Source organism: Sorex fumeus, unplaced genomic scaffold (genome assembly GCF_029834395.1).
Source record: "Sorex fumeus unplaced genomic scaffold, SorFum_2.1 ptg000086l, whole genome shotgun sequence".
NCBI classification, from domain to species: domain Eukaryota; kingdom Metazoa; phylum Chordata; class Mammalia; order Eulipotyphla; family Soricidae; genus Sorex; species Sorex fumeus.
In genome coordinates, this window is record NW_026606143.1 from 16,578,799 (window position 1) to 16,606,614 (window position 27,816).

Genomic DNA, 27,816 nt, shown 5'->3' on the forward strand with positions numbered 1-27,816 from the left:
ACCACGCTGGCGAATAAGCTCAAGAGTTTTCGAAGACAGTCGTTTTATTGTGGCTATCTCTCTCTTGGCGTTCCTCACACATTCATGGAGGTGCTGTACCAGTAGATCGTATTCCTCATCAATGTTGTCAACAATGGCATCTTCCCATGTTGCCGCAACAGTGCCAAAGAGCTCCCAGTTGGTGATTGTTCTGGGAGTTCTCTTTTTAAACTTTGCAGGCCTTTCTCCCCGCCCTGTGAAGTAGAATTTTGCACAAAGGAGACGGTGGTCCGATCCCGTTAGGAATTTTGGGACAAGAGCTACATCGGTCAGGCAAAACCATCGATTGAATATGATGTGGTCTATTTCGTTGTGGAATCGTCCACCGGGAGACTCCCATGTCCAACGTTTAGATTCTGCCTTCTGGAACTGTGAGTTACCATGAATGGTCTTCGTTGACATGATGAACTCAGACAATCTCTCACCCTGTTCGTTCCATTCTAGGCCATGGGTCCCGATGTGAAGTTCTTCAACTGATCTTCTCGGTCCTATCTTGGCATTAAAATCACCCACAATGATCTTTTAGGTGTGGTCTTCTTTATAGAACTTCTGCAGCTCCATGTAGAAACCAGCAGGACCGTACTACTGTTCAAGAAGGGAGACATCCATGACATTGGCAACTATTGCCCGATCTGCCTATTGTCTGTCATCTACAAGTTGTTCACTCGAGTCATCCTAAATAGGATTGGCAGAACACTAGATGAAGGACAACCATGTGAGCAAGCCGGGATCCGCAAAGGATTCAGCACCATCGACCATATACACATGATAACCAAGCTCATTGAGGTTTCTCGGGAGTTCAAGATGCCGCTCTGTCTAACGTTCATTGATTTAAAGAAGGCCTTTGATTCTGTTGAGACAGAAGCGGTCATTGAAGCCCTAGCCAATCAGGGCATTCAAGCCCAATACATCAAGATCCTCCGTGAGTTGTATTGCGGATTTACTACCAGGATCTCACCATTCTACAAAGAAGTAATCATTGATGTCAAGAGAGGCGTTTGGCAGGGTGATACCATTTCACCGAAACTCTTCAGTGCCACCCTTAAGAACATCATGCGACGACTGGAATGGGAAGGAATGGGAGTGGAGATAGATGGTCGGCAACTACACCACCTCCGCTTTGCTGATGACATTGTTTATTAAAACATCACCAAACATCAGCCAAGCGGCACAAATGCTGGCCAACTTTGACCGTGAGTGTGGAAAGGTAGGACTACAGCTGAGTCTTATGAAGACAATGTTTATGAGAAACAGCCTCGTTCCTGATGCCCCATTTGCTCTCAATGGAACGACCATCTCCGAATGTAACAGCTATGTGTACCTAGGTCAAGAAGTCAACATAAAAAATGTCCTGGCACCTGAGCTGCGCAGGAGGAAGAAAGCGGCTTGGAACGCCTTCAAGAATGTCGAAGAAATAGCTAAGAGGACGAAGAACCTCCGACTCCGGGCACATCTCTTTGATTCCACTGTTCTTCCTGCATTAATACATGCCTCAGAGACCTGGGCCCTATGTAAACAGGATGAGAATGCTATTTGGGTATCCCAAAGAGGAATTGAAAGAGCTATGCTTGGAATATCACGTTTCACTCAAATGAGAGAGAGAATCCGGAGTTCCGACCTCTGTCGACGATCAAGAATCAGGGACGCTTTCTCGTTTGCCAAAGTGTCAAAAATCAGATGGGCTGGCCACGTAATGAGATTTAAAGACAACCGCTGGACTAGAGCTGTTACTGACTGGATCCCATGGGATGTCAAAAGACCGCGTGGCCGCCCACCTACCAGATAGTCAGACTTCTTCATCAAGATCATGAATGATCGGTTTGAGTCTCTTCATGTTCCCAGAGCGAACAGATGCCATTGGGCTACACTAGCACGGGACAGGGACAAATGGAGACGTTACTGGCGCCCGCTCGAGCAATTCGAGGACTAACGGGAAGTTAAATGATTAAGTGATAGCATCCATGCTTGTTTTTAAAGAGTTTTTGCACTGTTCGACCAGTATGTAATTTACTGCAAATTCATGTACATGAATACTAATCTTTTATTGATAAAAACTAAATGAAAATTGTGAGGTACAGGCCCAAAATGGACCACCAGAATTAATTTAGCTTAGCTTAACAGGAACCCGCATTGCAAAATAACTTGTTTTTCTACCCCTGAGCAGAACTCAGATACAGGTGCCCCTAGTTGCAAGTCACGAGAAGACTGGGGGTCAGACCAGATAACCAGATGTCTCTCACAAGACCCATGTCACAAGACCCACGACTGCCCTACAATCCAGGACATTCCTAAGCACTGACGCAAATGCTGATCTTTAAATTATAGGCTAAGAAGTGATGTACTTTTAAATGGATTGGTCAGGAAAGTAGGTGTTGTTACAAATCTATTAGCTATGAAATGTGTGGGCTCTGCTGTAACGACTGGTGAAGGCCTATATAAGATCTCCTTTGGAGAAGCATGTGGTCTTGCCCAACCTACTGGATCTGTGTGTCCGTGTAGGCGGCTCAACCCTGGCTAGCCAGTGTTACAATAAACCTTGCTTGCTGTTTGCATTCTCTGGAGTCTCTTTGTTGTTAAAGGTGTAAGGTCCCTTGGGACCCCGAGGGAGATTCCAGAGTTAAAACTCTACTAATTAGTAACTCTCCCTTTCCTGCCCCCTCCCTAGCAGAGCTTTAGAGTGAAACCATTCCTTACTGGGATGTAAATTCTGAAACCATTTGTTGACTCTTCCTTGCTGGGATGCAGATTCTGAAACCATTTGTTGACTCTTCCCTGTTGGGATGTAAATTCGAAAACCATTTGTTGGGTCTTCCTTATCTATTACCTCTATTAGGAACTTTTCCCTTATCCACCTCCACCGGAATGCAGGAGCTGTGAGCTGAGAATCAAAGGAAGCCAAGTGATAACCAAATGTCTGAGTTACCAGATGCCCACTAGCCACAATGCCTATGTACGTAAATGCTGATCTTTGAATCTCTAGGCTAAGGAGTGATGTACTTTTAAATGGATTGGTTAAGAAAGTAAGAAAGAAAGGGGCTGGAGCGATAGCACAGCGGTAGGACGTTTGCCTTGCACGCAGCCAACATGACCGACCCGAGTTCGACTCCTCCGCCCCTCTTGGAGAGCCCAGCAAGCTACCGAGAGTATCTCGCCCGCACGGCAGAGCCTGACAAGCTCCCCGTGACATATTTGATATGCCAGACACAGTAACAACAAAGTCTCCAATGGAGACGTTACTGGGCCTGCTCGAGCAAATCGATGAACAACGGGAGGGCCTTTACCTTTACCTTGCCTTTACCTAAGAAAGTATATGTTGTTACAAATCTACTGGCTATGAAATGCACGGGCTTTGCTGGAATGGCCAGTGAAGGCCTATGTAAGATCCCCTTTGAAGAAGTTCGGGGTCTTGCCTCACCTATCTGACCTGCGTGTCTGTGTAGGTGGCTTGACCCTGACTAGCCAGTCTCACAATAAACCTTGCTTGCTGTTTGCAGTCTCTGGAGTCTCTTTGTCGTTAAAGGGAGATCACAATCCACGTCCTAACAAAGGGAGATTTCGATCTGCGCCCTAACAAAAATATATTAGATAAAAACAATGAAGAACACTGATAGAATTAAATAAAATACAGAATTTTAAACATTTTAAAACATTGACTTTCCATTTTTTGAATATTTCACCATTCCTTCTTGCCACTCCAAATAGATCAATAAAAAGAAGGGGAAATGAGGGTCCGTAGTATGGTAGTGTAGAATAACAATTGATTTGTCCTTTTTCCACTTGCCACAAGGAGCTTAGGTTCATTGAGTCACACCCATCACAGTGCTCCCGAGTCACTCCTATTCCTTTGTCTGTAACCACTTCTTTGTGCTCTCTTCCCCAACCAGTTAATTATCTTTTCCCCCTAATCAGAATGTGTTAATTTGTAAGGTCAGATCCTTCTAGGACACTGAACTTGTATTGTAAGTTAATATTGCCTTTCTCCTCTCCTTATGTCTTTTGAATATGTTTGTTGGACAAGGAGAGGAGAAACACACCCAGGGGATTCTGTTCTAGGGTGGGTTGATCTGCTAAATGAGAATCTGTCATAGAAGCAGTGGCTTTCCCGTGTGTCCTGACTAGTCTGGATGAGGCTGAACATTTCTCCCCTACAAACTGCCTTCAGTAAATAATTTCAGTATATTGTAAGAGGCAGTTTTCCTTTTCTCACAGATCTCAGGTGCTAGCCAGGCCTGATCTTCGGGATGTAGATTCCTGGTTCTAGCCAGACTAGTCTTTGGTATACAAAGGTCAGATTCTTATCTTTGGGATGCAGATTCCAAGCTCTAGCAGACTGGTCTTTGAGATGCAAATCCAAGCACTTATATCTTGTGAAAGTGCTTGTGAAAGGTTTCAGTTTTGGTTTTGTATCTTCTTTCCAAAGGCCAAAATTATTGGCCTGCAGATGCAAACAATGTATGGTTTGCTGCCTCAATGTTCTTTCTGTAACTCCTTTTGATGACATCACTGTATTGCGCCCTTTAGAGGTACCATAATCTATATAATGAGATTTCGGGGCTCTCTAGGGGAAACAGGATTGAGAGAAGCTGGGAATCACAGGTCTGAGAGAACCTGGACCCTCCATGACATAAATTTCTTTTATGTGATATAATGAGACTCTAAGAACGGGCTGGGAGAGGCAGAGGAGAAATAGGAGTGAATGGAGGGAGGATTGGAATAAACTGCAACTAAGACCACCCAGCCTGGCCCTTGTTTCCTTCCTTCGCCTGCCCATTCGCCTTTGACCTCCTGGATTAGGGAAACTATCTGAGACTACCAAACACAGGTGACTGGAGAGATAGACCACTGCTGTCCCTTTTGTGTTTACACAATTAGTATAGTAGTATAGTAGTAAAGTACTATAGTAGGCAGGGCACTTGCCTTGCATGCAGCAAGTGCAGGTTCATTCCTAACATCTCAAGTGACCCCTAAGCACAGAGCCAGGAGTAAACCCTTAGCACAGCCAGGTGTGGCCCAAAACAACAAAAAATAAAGCAAAAAAAGCAAAATTCCTTTAAAGCAAAGATTTTAATATTTTCAGTTACCTCAATATATAGTTTTTATTATATACTGTCTATATGCATTAAAGTGAATTGTATTTTGAGCAATTACTTCAGTATTTTTCATCTTTAGCCCTTCAAGTCATTTATTTATAAAACTCCTCTACTGTGTAAACAAATATGTGTGGAATTGGTTTCATTGATACTTTTCATATAAGGGGATTTATTTTCATATCTATGGTTGTTTACATAAATATAAAATGACTTTCAATGTAACACATTCATTATTTAAAGTAACACTATTTATTATGCTTACTGGTTGACATCATCTTTAAAAATTAAGAATAAATAATATGCTGTGACCTGGTTTCAGAGGTTAAAATTATTCGTTATAATGTCAAAAATTTAATATATGTTTGTATGTATACGAACATCTGCTTATACAAAATCATTTAAAACAGTTACCCCTCAGTTCACTAGGAGAATATAATTTTATCAGAATGTGGTCTTGCATTAAAATGTTGCTTTGATGGATTGCTTAGTATAAGACTTGCTTGTTTCCCAACAGAAAAGCACAATGAGTTTACCTCAACTTACCAAGTGAAATGAATCTCTGGAGAACTGGCATTAAGTCCTGTGGTTTGGCTTGTCTCAGCTTTGATGGATGTCCTATTGCCTCTGTTCCCGTAAGTGGAAGAATTAAAATAAAATGGCTACACCGAATGTTTTAAGGTTATCATGACATTAAATAGTCACTAGTTACATTAAAAAGTACTAAATTACATTTTAAAATATAATGATGCAAATTGACGATGAATAAAATAAACAGGAAATCTATTATAACAATCGCTGAATATTTTCATAATACTTTAAGATATTTTTAATTTTTAGAAAGAGATAAAAGTCTGAAAACCTTGCCTATTGAACATCATGTTTTATTTCCTAGGTGTGATTAAAGGTATCTTAGATAACACTGCTTTTCTAAAAACCACTCATGTGTACTTAGGAAATAAAAAGATCTCTGGGAAAATTAAAAATTATAATTCTGGAAGTTCATTAATGTCAGAAAAGTTCTTACTTCCAGCTTTAAAAAGTATCTGTAAAGGAAACAAAGGAAATATGTTTTGAAAGAATGTCGATAATCAATTAGGCTATAGAAAAAAATAAAATATAACTTTAAGGTATAGATTGAAATGAAAAAGAAACATTTATTTTGTTAAAAATTTTGCTTCCTTTAGAATCCATATAGTGAGGGAGTGTGTGTGTGTTTTGCTTCCTTTAGAATCTATACAGCGAGGGAGTGTGTGTGTGTGTGTGTGTGTGTGTGTGCGCGCACGTGCACGCGTGCGTGCCTCCGCCTGCACACATGCGGGCACATATGCAAAGAAGAGAAAGAAAGAACTAGAGAGAGAGGGACTGGAGAGATAGTATAGAGGGTAGGGCATTTGTATTGCACATGGCTGACCAGAGTTCGATTCCCAGCATACCAGCTATGGTCCCCCGAACACCGCCAGGAATAATTCCTGAGTGCCAGGTGTAACCCCTGTGCAATGCCGGGTGTGACCTAAAAAGAAAAAGAGAGAGAGAGAGAGAAAGAGAGAGAGAGACTTATGAAACGAAATGGTTTGAAGAGGTGGAAAAAGTTTTTTTATTATTATTATAAAAACCTATACTAGAGAAAGCATGTTTTCTGACTCTGCTCTGAATTTTAAGTAAAAAGAACTATAATTTTTTATTTAAAAATATTTTTTTCAAATAATCCCAAATTTAATTTATCAGGAGGGCACATCGATGATACTCAAGGGATCACCTGGTTCTGAACTCAGGAATTACTACTGGTGGAGCTGAGGGGACCATATGGAATGCCAGAGATCAAATCCTGGTCTGCACATATAAGATGACATTACCCACTATATCATTTCTCCAGCTCCTCAAATTTATGGAGCGATAGCACAGCGGGTAGGGCGTCTGCCTTGCACGTAGCCAACATGGCCGACCCGAGTTCGATTCCTCCGCCCCTCTCAGAGAGCCCGGCAAGCTACCGAGAGTATTCGATATGCCAGACACAGTAACAACAAAGTCTCCAATGGAGACGTTACTGGGCCCGCTCAAGCAAATTGATGATCAACGGGAGGGCCTTTACTTACTTACTTACTTACTTACTTACTTACTTACTTACTTACTTTATTCATTCATTTTAAATTTTTATTAGTGAAAACCATGAGGTACACTTGTAGACTTACAAATTTCTGTGCTTGGGGTTCAGCTATACAATGATCGAGTACCCATCCCTCCACCAGTGTCCATTTTCCACCACCAATGATCCCAGTATCCCTCCCACCCTCACCCCCCATCCCACCCCAACTCTGTGGCAGCTTATTCCCTTTTGTTCTATCTCTCCTTTTGGGTGCTGTGGTTTGCAAAAGAGGAATTGAGTGGCAATCATGTTAGCTCTATAATTAACTTTCAGCATGCATTTCCCGTCCTGGAAGGATCCTCCCAACACCCTTTATTTGGTGCTCCCATCTCTGTCTGAGCTGCCTTTTCCCCTAGCATGTGCAGCTGGCCTTCAAGCCATGGAGTGAACCTCCTGGTACTTATCTCTACTATTCATGGGTGTTAGTCTCCTATTTTGTTACATTATATTCCCCAGATGAATGCAATCTTTCTATGTCTGTCCCTCTCTTTCTGACTCATTTTCACTTAGCATGATACTTTCCATGTAATACCACTTGTATGTACATTTCATGACTTCATCTTTTCTAACAGCTGCATAGTACTCCATTGTGTAGATGTACCAAAGTTTCTTTAACCAGTCATCTGTTCTCAGACACTTGGGTTTTTTCCAGATTCTGGCTATTGTAAACAGTGCAGCAATGAACATACAGATGTCATTTCGACTATAGCTTTTTGCCTTTCTGGGATATATTCCCAGGAGTGGTATTGCTGGGTCAAATGGGAGCTCAATTTCTAATTTTTTGAGAATCGACCATACTGTTTTCCAAAAGGGCTGAACCAGTCGGCATTCCCACCAGCAGTGAAGGAGAGTCCCTTGCTCACCACATCCACGCCAACCCTGGTTGCTTTTGTTCTTTTGGATGTGGGCCAGTCTCTGTGGTGTCAAATGATATCTCATTGTTGTCTTGATCTGCATCTCCCTGATGATTAGTGATGTAGAGCATTTTTTCATGGTCTGTGGCTCTGCCTTTGTTCCAGTACCACGCTGTTTTAATTACTACCTCTTTGTCCTCTTTGTAGTAGAGTTTGAAGATGGGGAGGGTAATGCCTCCCCACGTCTTTTTCCCAAGAATTGCTTTAGCTATTCATGGGTGTTTGTTGTTCCATATGAATTTCAGGAGTGCTTGATCTATTCCTTTGAGAATTTCATGGGTATCCTTATAGGGAACTCATTGAATCTTATAATGTTTTAGGGAATATTCCAATTTTGACCATGTTAATTCTCCCAAGCCATGAGCAGGGGATATGTTTTCATTTCCTCGTGTCCTCTTTTATTTCATGGAGTAGCGTTTTGTCATTTTCACTGTAGAGGTCCTTTCCCTCTTTAGTTAGGCTGATTCCGAGGTATTTGATTTTCTCAGGCACAATTGTGAATGGGATTGCTTTCTTTCCTGTCACTTTCCTCTGTTTCATTATTTGAATATAGGAAGGTCATGGATTTTTGGGCATTGATTTTATAGCCGGCTACTTTACTTTACAAGTATATTGTGTCTAGGAGTTTTTTGGGAGAGAATTTAGGAGACTCAAAATATAGTATCATATCATCTGTGAATAGTGAGAGCTTGATTTCTTCCTTTCCTATCTGGATGTCTTTAATGTCTTTTTCTTGCCTAATCGCTATTGCAAGATTTCCAGTACTATATTGAACAGAAGTGGTGAGAGTGGGCATCCTTGTCTAGTGCCTGATCTTAGAGGAAAGGCCCTTAATTTTTCCCCATTGAGGATAATGCTTGCCATGGGATTGTCCTAGATGGCTTTGACTATCTTGAGGAAAGTTTCTTCAAAACCCATTTTGATGAAAATTTTCATCATAAAAAATGGATGCTGGATCTTGTCAAATGCTTTCTCTGCATCTATTGATGTGATCATATGGTTTTTATCTTTACTTTTGTTGATAGGATGGATTATGTTGATTGATTTCTGAATGTTAAACTGTCCTTGCATCCCCAGGATGAATCCCACTTGGTCGTGGTGTATGATCTTTTTGATGAGTTGTTGGATTCTATTTGCTAATATTTTGTTGAGGATCTTCACATCTGTGTTCATCAGGGATATTGGTCTATAGTTTTCTTTGTTCGTGGTGTCTTTATTAGTTTTTGGTATTAGGAAGATATGCGCCTCATAGGAACTGTTTGAGAGTTCCTGTTTTTTCAGTTTTCAGAAAAAGATAGAGGAGAACTGGCAACATTCTTCTTTAAATGTTTGGAAGAATTCACTAGTGAGTCCATCTGGTTCTGGGCTTTTGTTTTTGGGTAGACTTTTGATAACAGTTTCTATTTTCTTGATATGAATGTGTCTATTCTGGTATCCCAGTTCTTCTTCATTCTGTCTTGGGAGATTATAGGAATCTAGGCATTTATTCATTTCTTCTAGGTTCTCTTTTTTCCTGGCATACAGATTCTCAGAGTAGTCTCTGATGATCTTTTGAATTTAATTGGTTTCTGTTGTGATGTCCCCATTTTCATTTCTGATCCTGTTCATTAGGGTTCTTTCTCTTTCTGTGTGAGTCTTGTTAGTGGTTTATCAATCTTGTTTATTTTCTCAAAGAACCAGCTCTTGGTTTCATTGACCTTTCAGATTGTTTTTTTGGGTTCCATGTCGTTAATTTCTGCTATAAGTTTTATCATTTCTTTCCTTCGGCCAAATATGGGTTCCTTTTTTTTGATCTTTTTCTAAGATCTTGAGCTGTGAGGTCAGGTTTTCTATGTAGGCCCTTTTTCCTTCTTTAGGAATGCTTGCAGAGCTATAAATTTTCCTCTTAATATGGCTTTAGCTTGCATTCCATAGTTTCTGGTTGCTCGTGTCTTCATTCTCATTTGTTTCCAGGTATCTTTTGATTTCATCCTTGACTTCCTTCCTGACCCACTCGTTGTTCAACATTGAGTTGTTCAATTTCCAGGTGTTTGATTTGTTTCTCAGTGTCTTTGTGTGATTCGCTTCTATCTTCAGCACATCAAGGTCTGAAAAGATTGTTGATACTACTTCTATCTTCCTGATTCTACTGAGGTATATATTTTGGCCTAGCAAGTTGTCTATTTTGGAAAACATTCCATGTGCACTGGAGAATAATGTGCAGTCTTTCTTTCTGTGTGTAAATCCCTGTATAGGTTTATTAGCCCTCTCTCTTCTGTTTCTTCCTATAAAGTCAATGTTTCCTTGCTGAATTTTGTTCTTGTTGATCTATCCAGAGGTGATGAGGTGATGTTGAAGTCTCCAGCTATTATTGTGTTTCTAGCAATGTCCTCCATAAAATCTGTTAGCAGTTGTTTTAAGTATTTAGCTGGTCCCTCATCAGGTATGTATACATTTAAGAGTGTGATTTCTTCCTATAGTATGTATAACTTGATAAATAGAAAATGGCCTTCACTGTTCTTTCTAATCTTTTTCAATATGAAGTTTATGTTGTCAGACACTAATATGGCTACCCCAGCTTTTTTGAGGGAGTTGTTTGCTTGCAGGATTTTTTCCGTTCTTTGACTTTAATTCTGTGTTTGCTTTGACTGTTCAGATTGGTTTCTTGTAAACAGCAGAATGTTGGTTTCAGTTTCCATTTTGCCACTCTGTATCTCTTGATTGGTGCATTTAGAACATTGACATTGAAAGAGATTATTGTCATGCATTTTTGTGCCATCTTAATGTAGTGTTGGTTGTGCTTATAAGTGTTTTCCTTTTTATCTTACAGGAGTTCCTTTAATCCTTCTTTTAGGTTTGGCTATGAGTCTATGATATTCCTGAGCTGTTGCTTATCTATAAAATGGTGTATTGTTCCATTGAGTTTGAGTGAGAGTTTAGCTGGATAAAGTATTCTTGGTGAGGCATTCATGCCATTGAGTTTTTTCACTATATCCCACCATTTTGTATGGGCTTGGAGGGTTTCCTCTGATAGGTCTGCTGCAAATCTAAGGGGTGCTCCTTTGTATGTAATTTCCTTAATTGGCCTTGCTGATTGCAGTATTGTTTCTCTATCTATGGCATTCATCATTCTGAATATGATATGCCTTGGAGTGTTTTTATTAGGGTTTCTTTTAGCTGACACGCTTCTGGCTCCATGGATTTGGATGTCTGCATTCTTTAATTTTGGGAACTTTTTAGCAATGAGTTTTTCACTGTGGCTTTTTCTTTGTGGTTGCCTCCCTGTCCTTCTGGTACTCCGATGATTCTGATGTTCCTCTTGGCGTCATCCCTTAGGTCTCTGATTTGCCATAGAGAAATTTTGAGGTCTTTTCCCATTTTTTGTTTTTGCCTATATGATTTCTGTTGCTCATCTTCAAGCTCTGATCCTGTCTTCGGCTGTAGTCATTCTACTGCTGAGGGCACTCACTGAGTTTTTAATTTCATCTAACGAATCCTTTGTTTGTGACACTTCTTTTTGTAGCCTTTTTAATTGTGCTCTCATTTCTTCCTTTATTTTCTCGACTATCCATTCACCTGTTTCTTTCATATCTTCCTTTAATTTTCTGGATGTCTGCTCCATTGATTCTTTGAGTATTTCCTTGAACATCCTCAGCATTTCATCTCGGAATTCTTTATCAAAGAGAACATATTTGTAGGTAACCCCTGTTGTAGATTCGGGACTCTTTTCTTCAGCCTCTCCTCGTAGTGGAGATTTGCCCTGTTTCTTCATGCTTTTGTGGGTGTCTAGAGGTAAAACCTTAAAATTCACTAGCACTGTTCCCTCTTATTGCGGGAAAGGATTCTGAATAAGGTTGGTCGAATGTGGACACCCTTCTTCCCTTCCAGAATATGTCCTTCCTCTCAGGCATTATTCTGTGGCTTATGAAAGGCATCTAGTGAAGCATTGGAGGAGGTGCTCTTTTATATTGGGCTTGTACAGCTTCTTGCGTACTGGTCTTTTGTTGAAATTGGAGTAGGCCAGCAGATTATTGTTTTATTGCAGTTGAGGCAACCAGGACTTTTTCCACAGAATTAGGTAATAAAGGCTGGGATGTGAGTCAAAAATGCTGGAAGTGGGAAATATAACTGTGGCCACACAGAAGGCCATGCTCACTTTGAGGATACCACGCCCCCTACAGTTGTGGCCATACCTCTAGCCAGTCCCAGGGATGCACTCACCTAGGAACCTGCAGAGGAGGGCTGCACTGTGTCGAGGTGGGTGGGCACTCCAGCAGAACTTGGGAAGGTATTCCCCAAAGTCTCCTCTGGCTGCCAGGTGGTGGGAGCGCGGCGCAGAGGGAAGGGGTGCGCGCACAGTTTGCAGTACAGGGACACGCTCCCCGGCTCCCCTACGAACCTGCAGAGGAGGGCGGCTGCCGTCTCAAATTTATTTTTCAATGAGCATCATAACTCAATTAAGAGCTAAGTAGCAAATATAGTCTTTATTTTATAACATATTAATATTGAATAACTTATTACATGAAAATATTTCATGACAGTATAATTCTTCCATTCGGGTCTCCCAAAGAGGAATCAAAAGAGCTATGCTTGGAGTATCACGCTTCAGTAAAATGAGAGAAAGAATCCGGAGTTCCGACCTCTATCGATGATCGAGAATCAAGGACGCTGTCTCATTTGCCAAGGTGTCGAAAATCAGATGGGCTGGACATGTAATGAGATTTGGAGATGACCGCTGGACTAGAGCCATTACTGACTGGATTCCATGGGATGTCAAAAGATTGCGTGGCTGCCCACCTAGGAGATGGTCATACTTCTTTGTCAAGACCCTGAATAATAGTTTGAGGTTCTTTGTGTTCCTGGAATGAGCAGATGCCTTTGGGCTACACTAGCACATGACAGGGACAAATGAAGATGTTACTGGCGCCCAGTTGAGCAAATCAATGAGTAACAGGATCTCAAGTGATAAACTGATAATTATTCCATACAGAAAATAATGTATCCTAAGTCTTATAGTATCTGGTATTTAGAAAAACACAACTTTTTTGTGGTATATTTTGTAAAGATCAAAGTGATTATTTCTGTCAAGTGTATTACAATAAAGTGTAAGAAACTACATTTATCACTCATACCCAAGCAGTATAATGATTTCATTAGTTAAAACTATATGGCATCTTTTATCACAAAATCAATGAGCAGAATCATGTGAAAATTTAATTAGGGGTAAAATGGGTTTTTCCTACTTGGGAGTTGGAACATATACCATAAGAAACCCATGCCTTCCTTATGGCTTTTTGTAAGAAAGGATTAATTCTACTTAAAGAGTTTCATTTTAAACTGATCTACGTAGAATATAGAGCAGACTTCACTTAAGAGTTGTGATTATTGTAGAAGATCTTTTAGATGCACCCTATACTTTCCTTTTCAACAAAAGAAGCTTCTAGTTTAATGCCTTCAAACATTTATTACACTACAGGAAGGAAAGCTAAAGTAAGTCTGAAAACAAGTACCTAAATGAGAAATTCAGGCACAAATATACATGAGTATAACTTTTCTCTACTATTTTTCCAGGTAAGTATATTATACAGTTATAAATCTTTTATAATTTACCAGATTTATAGTACATATGTTTATATATCATGGTCACTGTCCTCCGGTTGCTCATCGATTTGCTCGAGCGGTCCCAGTAATGTCTCCATCATGAGACTTATTGTTACTGTGTTTGGCATATTGAATACGTCACAGGTAGCTTGCCAGGCTTTGCCATGCGGGCGAGATACTCTCTGTAGCTTGCCAGCCTCTCCGAGAGGGGCGGAGGAATCAAACCCGGCTCGACTGGGTCGGCTGCTTGCAAGGCAAACGCCCTACCACTGTGCAATTTTTGTATGAAACTTTATTTAAACACCATGATTTACAAAGTTGATCACAGTATATTTTTTCATGCAATACAGTTTTTAGGCGTTCAGTGTTCCAGCACCAGCCCTACAACCAATGTGCCGTTCTCTCCACCAGTGCCACATACCCCACCCTAAGCCTGCTCCCTTAGCAGGCACAAAACATTTACTTTATATTGCTTGTTACAATATATATTCAGAATGATATTACTTAAGTCATTGCCTGAGGATTTGCTAAGCTGTTTGGTACTAGTTAAGCTTTACCTTAGTGGCCTTCTGTGCAATTTCCCCACCTAATTTTCTGTGCTTCTACTGAGGTATCAGCTCTGTGAAATTTATAGGTGTCACATGGTCGCATTTGCAGATGCATACTTCAAGAGCTTTGGATCTAGGATGATCAGCTGCTGGCATTTCTCTGAGATCCATCATGAAGCTGAGCCTTGGCTCCAGCTGCGACAGAAATTCAGTCTGACCCCATTCCTCTAACGTCCCAGAGATCTGAGTTGCTGGTATATTTTATAACTTTTTATCAACTGGGTTAATGAAGAACTCCCACTAGTGCAACACAGAACTTTTGGAGGATTCAATTATGAAAAATTTAAAATTCAGAGAGAGAACTATCTTCCATGGTACTGCTGCCATGCTCCTCCCCAGATGATTTGTAGACACCTTTATCAGCTGTTCTCTCAATGACAAGTGTATGTATTGAGTCCTTGCACTCTTACAATACTTGCCTAAGAATTTTTTGTCTTTGATTTAATCCATGTTTGTTTTCAGATTTTTGGCATCTTCCATTATCACATTGGAGACCTGGATGTATCTTGTATCACAGTGTGTAAGCTGGACACAGATTCCCTTCCACCGTAGACTTCCATCTTCCTATAGTGTCTTAGTCACCTCCACACTTGGACCATTTAGCTTGTTAAACTCTAAATTTTAGTCTTCTTCTTCACCTTAGGTTGAATTTTCTTAATTATATAACATAAATTTCATAAAACACAAAATTTATTCATTTGTGGTCAGAATAAGTGGGAGTAGAGAGCTGTAAGAAGGCATGTATTTCTAAAGATTTTCATTTTACTTTTTTATGTGTAGGCTGTAGGTTGGAAAGAGATTTGCTTTGTTTGCCTCTCATGCATCTGAACAACTGATTTAAACTGAGACAAATGTACTTGGTTTGTTCCCGCAGGAAGCACATTCACTTATTATTATTCATGGCAATTACGTTCTAAAATTCACCAAATTAGTGAATATAGATTTAAATACTCCTATGCAAAATACAGAAGTAGGTTACTATAAGACTTTGGTCACTAAATATGATGCTTTATGCAATGCTGTATGTATATTTCTCTTTTTTTTTAGAGAGGCTATCTTATATATTGTGTTGATTCACTAGCACTGAACTCACAATAAATAGCTTTATAACTTATGCTTGGAGGTCAAACAGATAGTACAAAGGTTAAGGCATTTGCGTTGCATGAGGCTGAACCCAGATAGATTCCTGGAATCACAGGTAGTCATATGGTCCCTTGCACACTTTCAGGAGTGATTTCTCAGCACAGAGCCAGGGGTAATCTCTTGGAACCATTATGTGTGAAACCAAACCAAAAGAAAAAGTTTCTTTTAAATAACAAGTTTGGGCAGTTTTTCCAGAATATATATTTTATTCATGAGGCCCATCACAACCTTCTTTCATTTATAAATACTAGCAATATTTCAACACAAAGGGTGAGGACTATCTTAAAATGTCAAAATCACCAATAATATAAGCACAAAGCTTATATACTTGTTAACCCAAAGAGCAAAAGTGGTTGGAGTATAAATTTTTTCAGTGTCAGCTGAGTCGATATACATTGGTTGATGTTTTGCTGCTATGCATATGTCCAAATATGACCATGAAAGAGCAAAAGCTATTGATTCAAGAGTACATAACTAGGCAAATTCATGAGTAGGCAAATTTTAAAATTCATAATTAACAGAGATTGTATATAAGCATAAATACATAACTAAATGCAACTAATAATTATTTAGATATGTGTTTTCATTCATAAGTATGTATATGGACTCAACATTGTTATCAAATTAAGTATAAATGGACAAGGCTATTGTATATATTAAAATAATATTTGGCAACTAAATTTAATCAATCACTTTTGACCCCACAAATTATACTGCTACTTCGCAAAAAAAATGCAAAGCTAAGTGAACAAAAATTAAAATTTTGAGTCAAGATTGGAAATATAATGAGAACATAATGAAAAAATAAATTACAGGATGGGCATGTGGTTCAAGTGAGAGACCCTGGTGATCCCCCAGCAACAGCATCACCACGACAACAAAAGTAACTTAAAGTAATGCTAAATGTACTGTAGAGATGCTCCGAAGATATGCAACTGTAGATATTCCCAGGTGAGTGAAAAATGATGATGAGAATTATAAGATATGAGAATATTCCTGTTGTTGCTGAAATTTCTAGAAGTACTTTGAGTCACAGGGATAGTAGAACAATTAAACTGACAATGCTTGAGATATAATTCCAGAATCAGGAAGCAGTTCATACTATGTATTACATATATTTATTTACATTACAATATGACAATTACTAAGAGCTGTTGACTATAATTGAAATAGCTGTGTATGGGAATACATTTTTTTAAATTGAATGAGGGTATAGAAATAAGGTATATTTTTGATACATTTTAGGAATGGTAGGTCTTATCTATAGTATTTGTTTTTCAGTACAGTTTAAGAATGCTGAACTATGTCAAAATTGAGCTTACTGTCCCACAACTGAATGAAACAGGAAGGTTCTCATATTTATTCTTTGGATAAGTGCAGTTTCTGGGTCACTATAACTTTGAATTTTGGCCTTCAAAATACAGTATCTGAGTTACCTGTACTGAGGAGGTACATTTTTAATTGAATCACCGTGATATACATTTACGAAATTGTTCATGATAGAGTTTCAGTCCTACAACGTTCCAACATCCATCCCTTCACCAGTGCACATTTCCTGTAACCAATGTCCCAGACATTCATTTCCGGGATATTAAAAAACAAACAAACAAAAAAATCATAGTATGTGAATAATACCCAAAGACAGTAGAAACAAGAGACAGAAGGACTGGTTCATGGTAGGAAGTTTGCACCAAGTGGGACAGGGAGTGCAGTTAGGACAGAGTAGGGACCACTATGACAGTGATTGTTGGAAATGATCACTCTAGACAAAACTGAGAGCTAAATGGAGGTAAAGTGACATGCACTGAGTGCTTAATGGAGGTGAAGTAATATCTTTCAGTAACAGTATTGCAGACCACAGTGCCTAATAGGAAAATAAAAGAGACTGAGGAGATATTTTTTTAAAAAATAATTATATGCATTTAGTAAAAGGTCAAGGATTTTATATGATGGTCAGTGATAGCTCTCCTTATAAATGCATGGAATATAATAATGATGAATTATTGTATGTCCATGCTCAGAATGTTGGTAGACAGGCCATTGACTATACATAGTCTACAGGGACCCCCAAAAGGTTATGGAATACTTTATGTAGTCTGGAAAACAAAAATAACAGATAACTTCAAGCATTTGAAGCAAGTATAAAAGCAGACTGAAAATGGAAAGCCATCAGAAATAGGTAAACAGAATCAATGCAAAATTAAATATTAAAACATAAAAAATACTCCTGATTCAGACTTAGTTACATCAAGAAACATGCAAATTCTACTCAAATATTTAAATGGAATATATACATTTTCTAATAAAAGTTGATATTACTGAGAAACTTTTAAAAATTGGAGCACATTTGTGGTTTTTGAAGAGAAACATCACAATCACGATCACGACCATCATGTTGTTTGCCGATTGCCTCAAGCAGGCCCCAGTAACGTCTCCTTCATCCTAGCCCTGAGATTTTTTAAAAAGTGCCATATTTAAGGCTCTTTTAGGGTTAGGAGAATGAGACCCATCATTGTTATTGGTATTTGGCATATTGGGTACGCCACGGGGAGTTTGCCAGACTCTGCCGTGTGAGTAGGTTACATTCGGTAGCCTGCCAGTTTGTCCAAAGTAAGACTGAGATAATAAGATGTTGCACGGCCTCAAATGCGGCCACACGCTTCAGGGAACTGGGTTTTATATTCTTTGGGTCTTAGCCATTGATGTGATTACATGGTTCCAGGGGGCCAGTTGGTGGGTGTGACCCCTGCCTACTGGAATATGGAGGTTCTGGGTGGAGGATGCTCAGCCCTGATCTGAGCATGCTTGGAGATCTCAGCCCTGGGAGCCACATGCCTTTGTTCCTCTGCCAGTACCTTCATGCGTGTGGAGAGTGGTCTCAGCATGGTGGTGGCTGGTTCTGGAGGTCTTCGGCTGCCGGATACCTGGTCAGGGCAGGGAGAGAAACTCAACCCACTCCCCTCCAAGGGGACCCAGCGAGGACAGCCAGGTGTGTGGGCAGGAGAATCTGCCAATAACATCCCCATGGTAATATTTCAACATCTTCTATACAATACCAAGGAAATTGAGAGTATCACATATGGGCAAAACCTTGGGCCTGAATTAGAGAAATGAGACTCAGAAAATTCAGTACCTTGGAATCAGCTTAAGTAAAGAGGTGAAGGACCTATACAAAGAAAACTACAAAACATTTTTTCAGGAAATAGAAGAGGACACTAGGAAATGGAGACACATCCCCAGCTCATGGATTGGGAGGATTATCATCAAAATGGTAATATTCCCCAAAGCATTGTACAAATTCAATGCAGTCTCTATAAGGATACCCATGACATTTTTCAAAAAATAGACAAAACACTTCTGAAATACATATGGAATAATAAATACCCACAAAAAGCTAAATCAGTCCTTGGGGAAAAGATGGGTGGCTGTATAAATTCTCCCAGGGGTGGCCAGGGAGAGGCCCTGGCGGCTTTCCCCCTTGCCGCCCGCATTCGGGTGGGCCCAGGCCACTCCCCTAAGCAGGGTGGCCAGAGCCATGGGGCAGACGGATGGAGGAAACAAGGGCCAACCCGGTTGGTTGATCAAATGCTGTTTATTCCATTCTTCCCATGTGCCTGCTCCAGTCTCTCTGAACCCCCCATTCTAGTCTCACACTGCTCATTCCTGTCTCCTCCTGTCTCCCCCGCTCATCTTGCCCTACTCCATCTCGCAGCCTCGGCTCTCTCTCTCCACATGCCTGCCCCTGTATCCTTCTACATTCTTCTTCCTCTGCCCCCCCACCCCTTGCAAGTCTCTGCACTCCATCTTGCTGACTGCTCTTTTTCTCCTCTCTCCTCCAACTCTCTAGTCTCTCCTGATTCAATCACTCTGGGCCAAGCTTCACCCAGTCAGCAAAAATTAACATAAGAAAGCCCTTCCTGACTGCCCATCAGGCTCAAAGGCAAAAAACACCACCTCGGGGTATTCCAAAGCCCTTCCTGACTGCCTGCAGGCAAAATACCTCTTAAGGTGATTTTCTCCTTTCCTTGGTCCAACAACTCAATCAACATCTTAATACTATTTATTTTTGTATGGACAAATTAAGAGATACATTGAGGCTTGTAGGGCAGCTCTCCTGGGAACATCTTGCCATAGACTCAGATTACAGAGCTCAGGCCAAATTAATCAACCCTAACTCTAGCAGGGTCCAAATATACTTTTTGGATCATGACAGCATTTGTCCATGACCAAGCTTTTTACTTATAGTTAGGCATTAGGCACTTTGGCCAGGCTCATCTCAATGCCAGGGTAGCACATAGCTTACCACTTACCCTGGTTCCATCCAGGCCCTCGTTGGGACCCTGCCTTTGGGGGTGCTAGGAAGTAAGGGCAGCTGAAGCTTAGGTTGAGAGAACAGATGCCCAGGAGGAAAATATCACTGGGAGTCAATAAACTCCCACGTTACAAAAGCATAGCATTTACTGTCTTCTTGTGTCCATACAAACAAGAAATTCAAATGGCAAAAAGACACATGAAAAAATGCTCTACATTGCTAATCAACAGGGAGCTGCAAATCAAAACAACAATGAGGTTTCATCTTACACCAACAGAAACTGGCACACATCAATAAGAACAAGAACAAGAACAATGGTATGTCTACACAATGGAATACTATTCAGCTATTAAGAAAAATACAGTCATTGAATTTGCTTATAAATGTATGGACATGGAGAGTACATCTTGAATAAAATTAATCAGAAGGAGAGAGACAGATAGAGAATGACTATATGTGGGATATAATACACACACATAAATACATATTATGAGACTAATATCCAAGGACAGGCAAAACAGGCCAGGATGTCTGGTCAATGGTTGGAAGCTTGCCGTAAGAGTATCTGGGAACAAAGGGTAGCTAGGAAAGAAAAGGGACCAGTATAAAAATTTATTGATTTAGTTATGATGAAAAGAAAAGATACTTATTTCATCATGTGCTTATGTAAAATGCTTTATTCTGGCCGCTTTCAAATTCTTCTATCTTTCATTTCCTCTTGTTTGGTGATTATGTTCCCCCTGTTCTTTTTTTTATTTCTTTATTGGTTTTGGGACACACCAGTGATGCTCAGGTGTTACTCTTGGATCTGCACTCAGGAATTTCTCCTTGTGGTGGTCAGGGAACCATATGGGAGTTTGGGGAATTGAATCCAGGTTGGCTGTGTGCAAAGCAAATGCCCTACCTATTGTATTATCAGTCTTGTCCTGATTTAGCAATTATGTAAGTACTTAATACTTCTTATTAGGCTGAATTTGTTTGTTTCACAATTCCATAGGTATGTTTTACTTTAGACTAATGACATTTTAGCCATTTCTGATCAAACACTTATCATGTCTATTTTATCTTTCTTCTGAGACTCAAATATTATTGTGCTAAACCAGCTACAATGATCTTTCTAATCTTACCAGACATTCTAATTCATACTTAAAAATAAATCAATTGGATAATTTTTATTTATATATAAAACTACACTGACAAATTTTTATTTTATTTTCACCTACCACCCTCATATAAATTTGTGGATGAAGTTTTCGGTTCTGCAAACTTCATTGGTATTTTAATTTCCGTACTTTATTTATTTTTAAAGCATTAATTAGAACATCTGGTAAGATTAGAAAGATCATTGTAACTGGTTTAGCACAATAATATTTGAGTCTCAGAAGAAAGATAAAATAGACATGATAAATGATTGATCAGAAATGGTTAACATGTTTTAAAACGCTTAAAGAAAACAGAAACCAAATAACAAAGATCAAGTGCTTAATCTCAGTAAGTACAGCTAAAGTCTGTAGCACTGGAATCACAACTTTCTCCTAACCATGCTGACCAACTTGGTGTAATGGAAACTACACTAAATGGAAAGCCCAAGAAAGCAGGTCTGTCTTTTTCCCAGCTATCAGTAAAATGGTTTGATATCTCTGGGCAGGCCAACCATTGCTGTTCTGATTTCATGACCAGTCACATTTAGTGTGGTTCAGAACTACCTTCTTTCTTATAGCCACTCTTGTAGGTCAAAGGCTAGATTCCAAATCTAGCAAACCAAGAATACTGGGTCCTGAATCTTCTTACCCCAGATTGCACATCCAGAGAACAAACCTGTAAAGAGCAATGTCTACCTGTTTCTGTTAAGCTTCCTGTTTATAAGGCAGAGCTAACACGAACATCAACTTTTCCTACCCTATAACTCAGAGATTTTTTTTCCTGAGACAGTTGCATCACAAGAACTGAACACTGCTATGTTTTGCACCTAGGGGCTGAGTTTATTTGGAAGAGACTTCAGGAAAGTTCAAGCCTAGGAACAGCCTTTAAAAAGCATTATAGGGCCTGGAGTGATAGCACAGTGGGTAGGGCGTTTGCCTTGCACGCAGCCGACCCAGATTCGATTCCCAGAATTCCATATGGTCCCCTGAGCACCACCAGGAGTGATTTCTGAGTGAAGAGCCAGGAGTAACCCCTGAGCATTTCCGGGTTCGACCCCAAAATAAAATAAAATAAAAAGCATTATATACTTAATAAGGAATTAGGAGGTAGGTGGTAGTTCCATGAGAGCAACAAGTTGAACTCTTCCTCTCTAGAAATCTGCTACCAAGAACTAGGAAAAATAGTTAAGGGAACTGCTCTTAGGCACCAAAACATTTGAAAATTGGCCACAAAAAATTATTGCTGCCAAGGTTCAAATTAAGTGGATAAAATTATTGAACAGTTTGCGCTCTAAGGCGCTGCTAAAAACACTGTATCCTATATCTGGCAAGTTCGTCCAGAGATGCAGATCTAATAGGATACATGTACACAAAAAGAGATTATGAAAAAGTGGGTCATATAATTATAGAGATCAACGAGTTCCAAGATCTAGAGGAGTTTGAGGAGAGCTAATGATGTAGTTCCAGTCCAAAGGCCAATAGACTGGAAACTCAGGAGGTGCTGATGTTTCAGTTGAAGTTTCAAAATAAGGTCAAAGTAAGGGAAAAACTGATATCCCAGTTTGAGTGTAGTAAATTCGAATGAATTTTCTGCAACTTGGGGGCAAATCATCCTTTTCAGTCTATTCAGTCTTTCAACTAATTAGGTGAGGACTAATTAGGTGATGCCCACCCACATTAGGGAAGGTCTTCTGCTTTATTCAGATGACTAATTTAAATATTATTCTTGTTATTTGGGCGGTGAGGAATGGGGTTCTCCCAAGCAGTACTCTGGGGACTAGAACCATTCCCAATAATTCTTGGTAAACTAGGTCAGCAGTTTAATGCAAGGGCCCAAGGATATGGTACTGCTTGGGTGCTGAGGATATGACTCAGGCATTCTTGCAGTTTCTTGAGGACCTCCCGGGCTCCATGCAAGTGAACCCCTGAACTATCTCACTAGCCTCTAAATGTCGTTTTTCTGTACTTTTGTGTTCATTTGTTGTTTATCAGCCACATGTATTGTGCACCTGGCTATGTGCTCAGGTTTCCTTAATAGTGTTAACTATTCTGCATGGCTATTGATTTTGTTGTCTAATCTCCTGTTATTAAAAGTGAACCATTGAAGTCTCCAGCTACGTTTGGAATTATTTGATTCTCCCTTCAATAAGGTAAATTTGTTTTGGTTTTGATGTGTGTTTTTGGTGAAGCAAGAAAGTTTTTATTGGAACTTATTTAGAAAAATGTGAGGGGAGAGTAAAGGAGAAGTGTTTGTTCAAGAGAACACAGTCTTCTCAAGAGTGGAAGTAGAAAAACAAACAAACAAAAAAAAGTAGAGATAAGCAAGTGAGATACATCTTCAAGGGAGAACACAGACTTAAAGAGCAAGCCGGTAACTTTGGTTTTTGTTTTTGTTTTTTTTTTAATTTTTAAAATTTATTTATTTATTTAATTTTTTTTTATTAGTGAGACATCATGAGGTAACTTTGTTTTTAAGATTGTTATATGTTCTTTATAAGTTATATTACTTTAATGCCTTGTCTTTGAATGAAATGATTATTTTCAGTGTAAAGGTTTAATTTTTTTATTTTTAATTTGGGACCTCTCCCTGTGGTACTCAGTAGCTGCTCCGAGCTGAGAGCTCGGGGTCGCTTTGGCCAGTGTGTTCAGGACAGTGCATTGTGCTGGGGCTCAAACCTGGTTTAAACACTTTCCCCTGATACATTCTGACATAGGAATTATACAATTATACAATTATACCATTTATACAAAGATGAGTTCAAGAATTGAGCACAGCTGGTTGTGGCCCTGGATTAAATCCTTAGTACCAAAACAAAGAAATATTAGCACTGCAACACTGTCCTCCCATTGTTCATAGATTTGCTCGAGCGGGCACCAGTAATGTCTCCATTATGAGACTTGTTGTTACTGTTTTTGGCATATTGAATACACCACGGGGAGCTTGCCAGGCTCTGCCTTGAGGGCAGGGTTCTCTCGGTAGCTTTCCAGGCTCTCCAAGAGGGACGGAGGAAATGGACCTGGGTCAGCCACGTGCAAGGCAAACACCCTACCTGCTGTGCTATTGCTCCAGCCCAAGAAATATTAAAATATACAATAAATATTAAATCACATATTTGAAATAATCAAGTATAGAATATTCAAAAATAACAAAATTAGCGATAAATATATGAAAAGATGACCGCAGCAGTAGATACCAGAGACATACAAACCAAAGTCATGATAAAATAGAACTTCTCCTCACTAATTAGTATAGCTAAGTTTTTTCTTTAAAAAAAAAAAAGATATCAGGTTGGGGCAATAGTACATGGGTAGGGCACTTGCCTTGCATATGGCTGACCCAGTTTTGATCTGGCATCACATATGGTCACTTGAGTCCCACCAGGAGTGATCCCTTAGCACAGAGCCAGGAGTATGCCCTGAGTACAGCCAGATGTACCCTTAAAAAACAAACCAAAAAAAGATAATAACAATAAATGTTGACAGGGTTTTGAAGAAATTGGAACCTTCATGTATTGCTGATGAAATTAAAATGTGTGCCACTCAAAGACAACAAAAGTAAAAATCACAAATGGGACTACATCAAATTAAAAGGTTTTGTATAGCAAAAGAAACTCATGATGGAATTAAAAAGACACACCACTCTATGAGACAAAGTATTTGCACAGCATACATCAGATAAAGAAATACAAGATATAAAGGACTCACAAATCTCAACAACAAAAATCCAATAGCATCATCCAGAAATAGGGAAAGAAGATGAACAGACACTTCCCTAAAGAGGACATAATGTTAGAGATGCATATGAAATTAAGTTCATTGTCATTTGTTATCAGGGAAATGCAAACCAAAATAATGAGATATCATGTCTTACTAGTAAGAATGTTATATATCAAAAAGACTGGAAACAAGCAATGTTGGAAACCATGTGGTGAGAAAGGAACCCTTATCCCCTGTAGAATGTCAGCCACTAACAACTGTTTTGGCCTCTGTGGAAAACAGCTTGGAGACTTCTTAAAAAACAAAAACTAAAACTAAAAAAAAAGAGCTTCCCAAAAGATCTCCCTCTTTTGCTTTTATCCCAAGAATGCAAAAACAGTAATTTTAAAAGATAAAACAATAGCCAGGATTTGGAAACAACTGAAAATCCAACAATGGATGCATCAATAAAGACATTTTGGGAAAAGATAAGGAGACCATCAGGAACAAACAATAAAATTAAATAGTCAACAGCAATCAAAAAGTAGAAATAACCCAGATTGCTGTTATCTGATAACAGAGATTCAGAATGTATGTTTCTACCACAAAACATTTTTCAGAAAAGGAATAAAATACTATTACGAGGATTAACTTTGCATTTATATAAATCACAGAAGCCAGTTGACAAAATAGCACATATTGAAGCTGGAGAGATACCACAGGGACTTAGACAGAGACTTAACACAGGGCTCACATGCAGCAGACCCAGGTCCAATCCCCAGGCATCTTCAGGAGTCACTCTTGAGCACAGAACAAGGGATAGCTCCTGAGTATCCCAATACTCTCAATACCCCCCCCCCCCAGAACATATATTATTTCGTTTATATAACATGTATAGAATATCCAAATCTAGAGAGTCAAAATAGATTAGTGGTCATCTAAATCTGGGAAGGGGGATTATCAGGGAAATGGAGAATAATAACTAATGGACAGCTGGTTTCCTTTAGAGGATGAAAGTGTTCCAAATGATTGATTAAGGTCTCTATTTCCTCCCTTTTAGAACATTTACTTTCAAGTAATTGTGAATTCTGCCTGTTACATATGCATATAAATCCTTTTAAAAAGTTAAATAGGCCTCTTACTAGCTTTAAAACCAAAAATATTTTTTCTCAAAACCTGGCAGATAGCTTTGGAAATGTAATCATTACAGAAGATAACAACCTTATTCTGTGGGATGTTCTGTGGGAGTACAAAAATCTAACTTTAGCATAGACATTCCCGAACCTATTTGGCCTACCACTCCCTTTCAGCGCCCCCCGGAAATCTTAATTAAGCAGAGAATGTGAGAGAGAGAGAGAGAGAGAGAGAGAGAGAGATAGAGAGAGATCACCCTTATCCCCTAATTGCACATAAGGTTATAAGGTTTCTCCTAGTCTTCTGGATCGTTCTAGGAGGCAGGTGGCCACACATTTTGGAAAATGTACTTTAGCAAAGTTAAAAACCTACCTGGTCTCATAAAAACAGGTAGTTTCTTTTCCTTTTAGGGGTAGTTGAGAAATTCCAATTCAATAACATAGTGAGTTAAGGATTAACCATTTATAAAATATAGTAATTTCAAGTGATTTCCCTTGAGGAATAGTTACTATTCATCTTCAGAAAATGTATCCGGTGGGTTGTAGCTTCTTGCGTATATTAAAAGATAAAATTTCTGTCTTTGTAATATCTTTAGCAGATTGCCTGTGATGTGCATCCCAGTCTGCTATAATGCTTATCCAACAATCAAACATTTTTCTCTTTCTTTTGTGGGGAAATTGGGTGTTGGCAGAAGATTTTATTTTTAATTCTATTTCTCCAACATATGGTATGTGAATCATATCTTAATAAAGCTGTTATTTTAAAAACGAAGGTTACAATACATCATTTTACCCTTTTTCATTTATAATTGTCAAATATTGCTTCTATATTCAGTGAATCCACATCAGACCATTGGAATCTTTTTCTTTATATACAAGCATGATTTGGAAAACTTAGCATGAAAAGTCATTTTGATTTTATTTAACCAGGTTTTTGCTCTTTAAGTTCTCCCATTTTATGGTCCCCAGGTTCTTTTTCACCGTGTTGTTACTTAGAGCAACCATAAGTTGGTTTAGGCCTCTATAGAAAATAATATAGACCAGATTGCTTAAACAATAAAAAATTACTTTCTAAGTTTGGAAGCCTTAGAGTCTCAGGCTAAAAGGATAGATGGGGGTTAGAACTAGAGTTTAAGGCACTTGCCTTCCATGTAGCTTACCTAGATTTAATTCCTGGAACCACATATGATCCCAGAGTATCTCCAGGCATGATCCCCGAGCACAGAGCCATGAGTAAGCCCTGAACACCCCGACAGTGGCCCAAAATTCTTTCCCTCCCGCCAAAAAAAAAAACTAGAAATGAAATTTTTAATTTAAACCTCAAATAGAACAAGAAATCTACAACTAAATATAATTTTGCTGGAAAACATAAAAAGATAAGACTACCATAGATAGTATTATGCTGAGTGGGATGTCAGAGAAAGAAAGTTACTGAATGATAGCCCATACCTGTAGAAACTAAAAAAATTAAACTCTTCTAAACAGAGGGGCTGGAGAGATGGTACAATGTGAAGGGCCTTGCCTTGCATGCAGCTGACCCAGGTTTTATGTCCAGAAATCTGTATGGTCCCCAATCCTCGCCAGGAGTAATTCCTGAGTTCAGAGACAGGATTAGCCCCTGAGCATTGCTGCGTCGGTTCAAAACAACAAAAATAAATAGGAAGGTAGTTACCAGGACTGGCATAGGTATGTGGCTGAGTCATTGAGGAATTAGAGTTGTTTCAGGGTAAAATCTTACAAATACTATAAGATTTAGTTTTGGATACTGAATATAATATAGTTATTATACTCAACATCAGCATTTCTAATTCTAGAAATTAGCTAACATGGTAATCATATTGCAGTATAAAAATGTATTAAACCAACATGTGTACCTTAAACTTACACAATTTTACACATCTGCCATTACTCAAATTTTACAAATTAATTATAATCAATTATACACAATAATTTCCACAATGCAAAAGAGTAAAGAGCTCTTCCCAATGCACTTTATAAAATTAGTACTGTGATGCA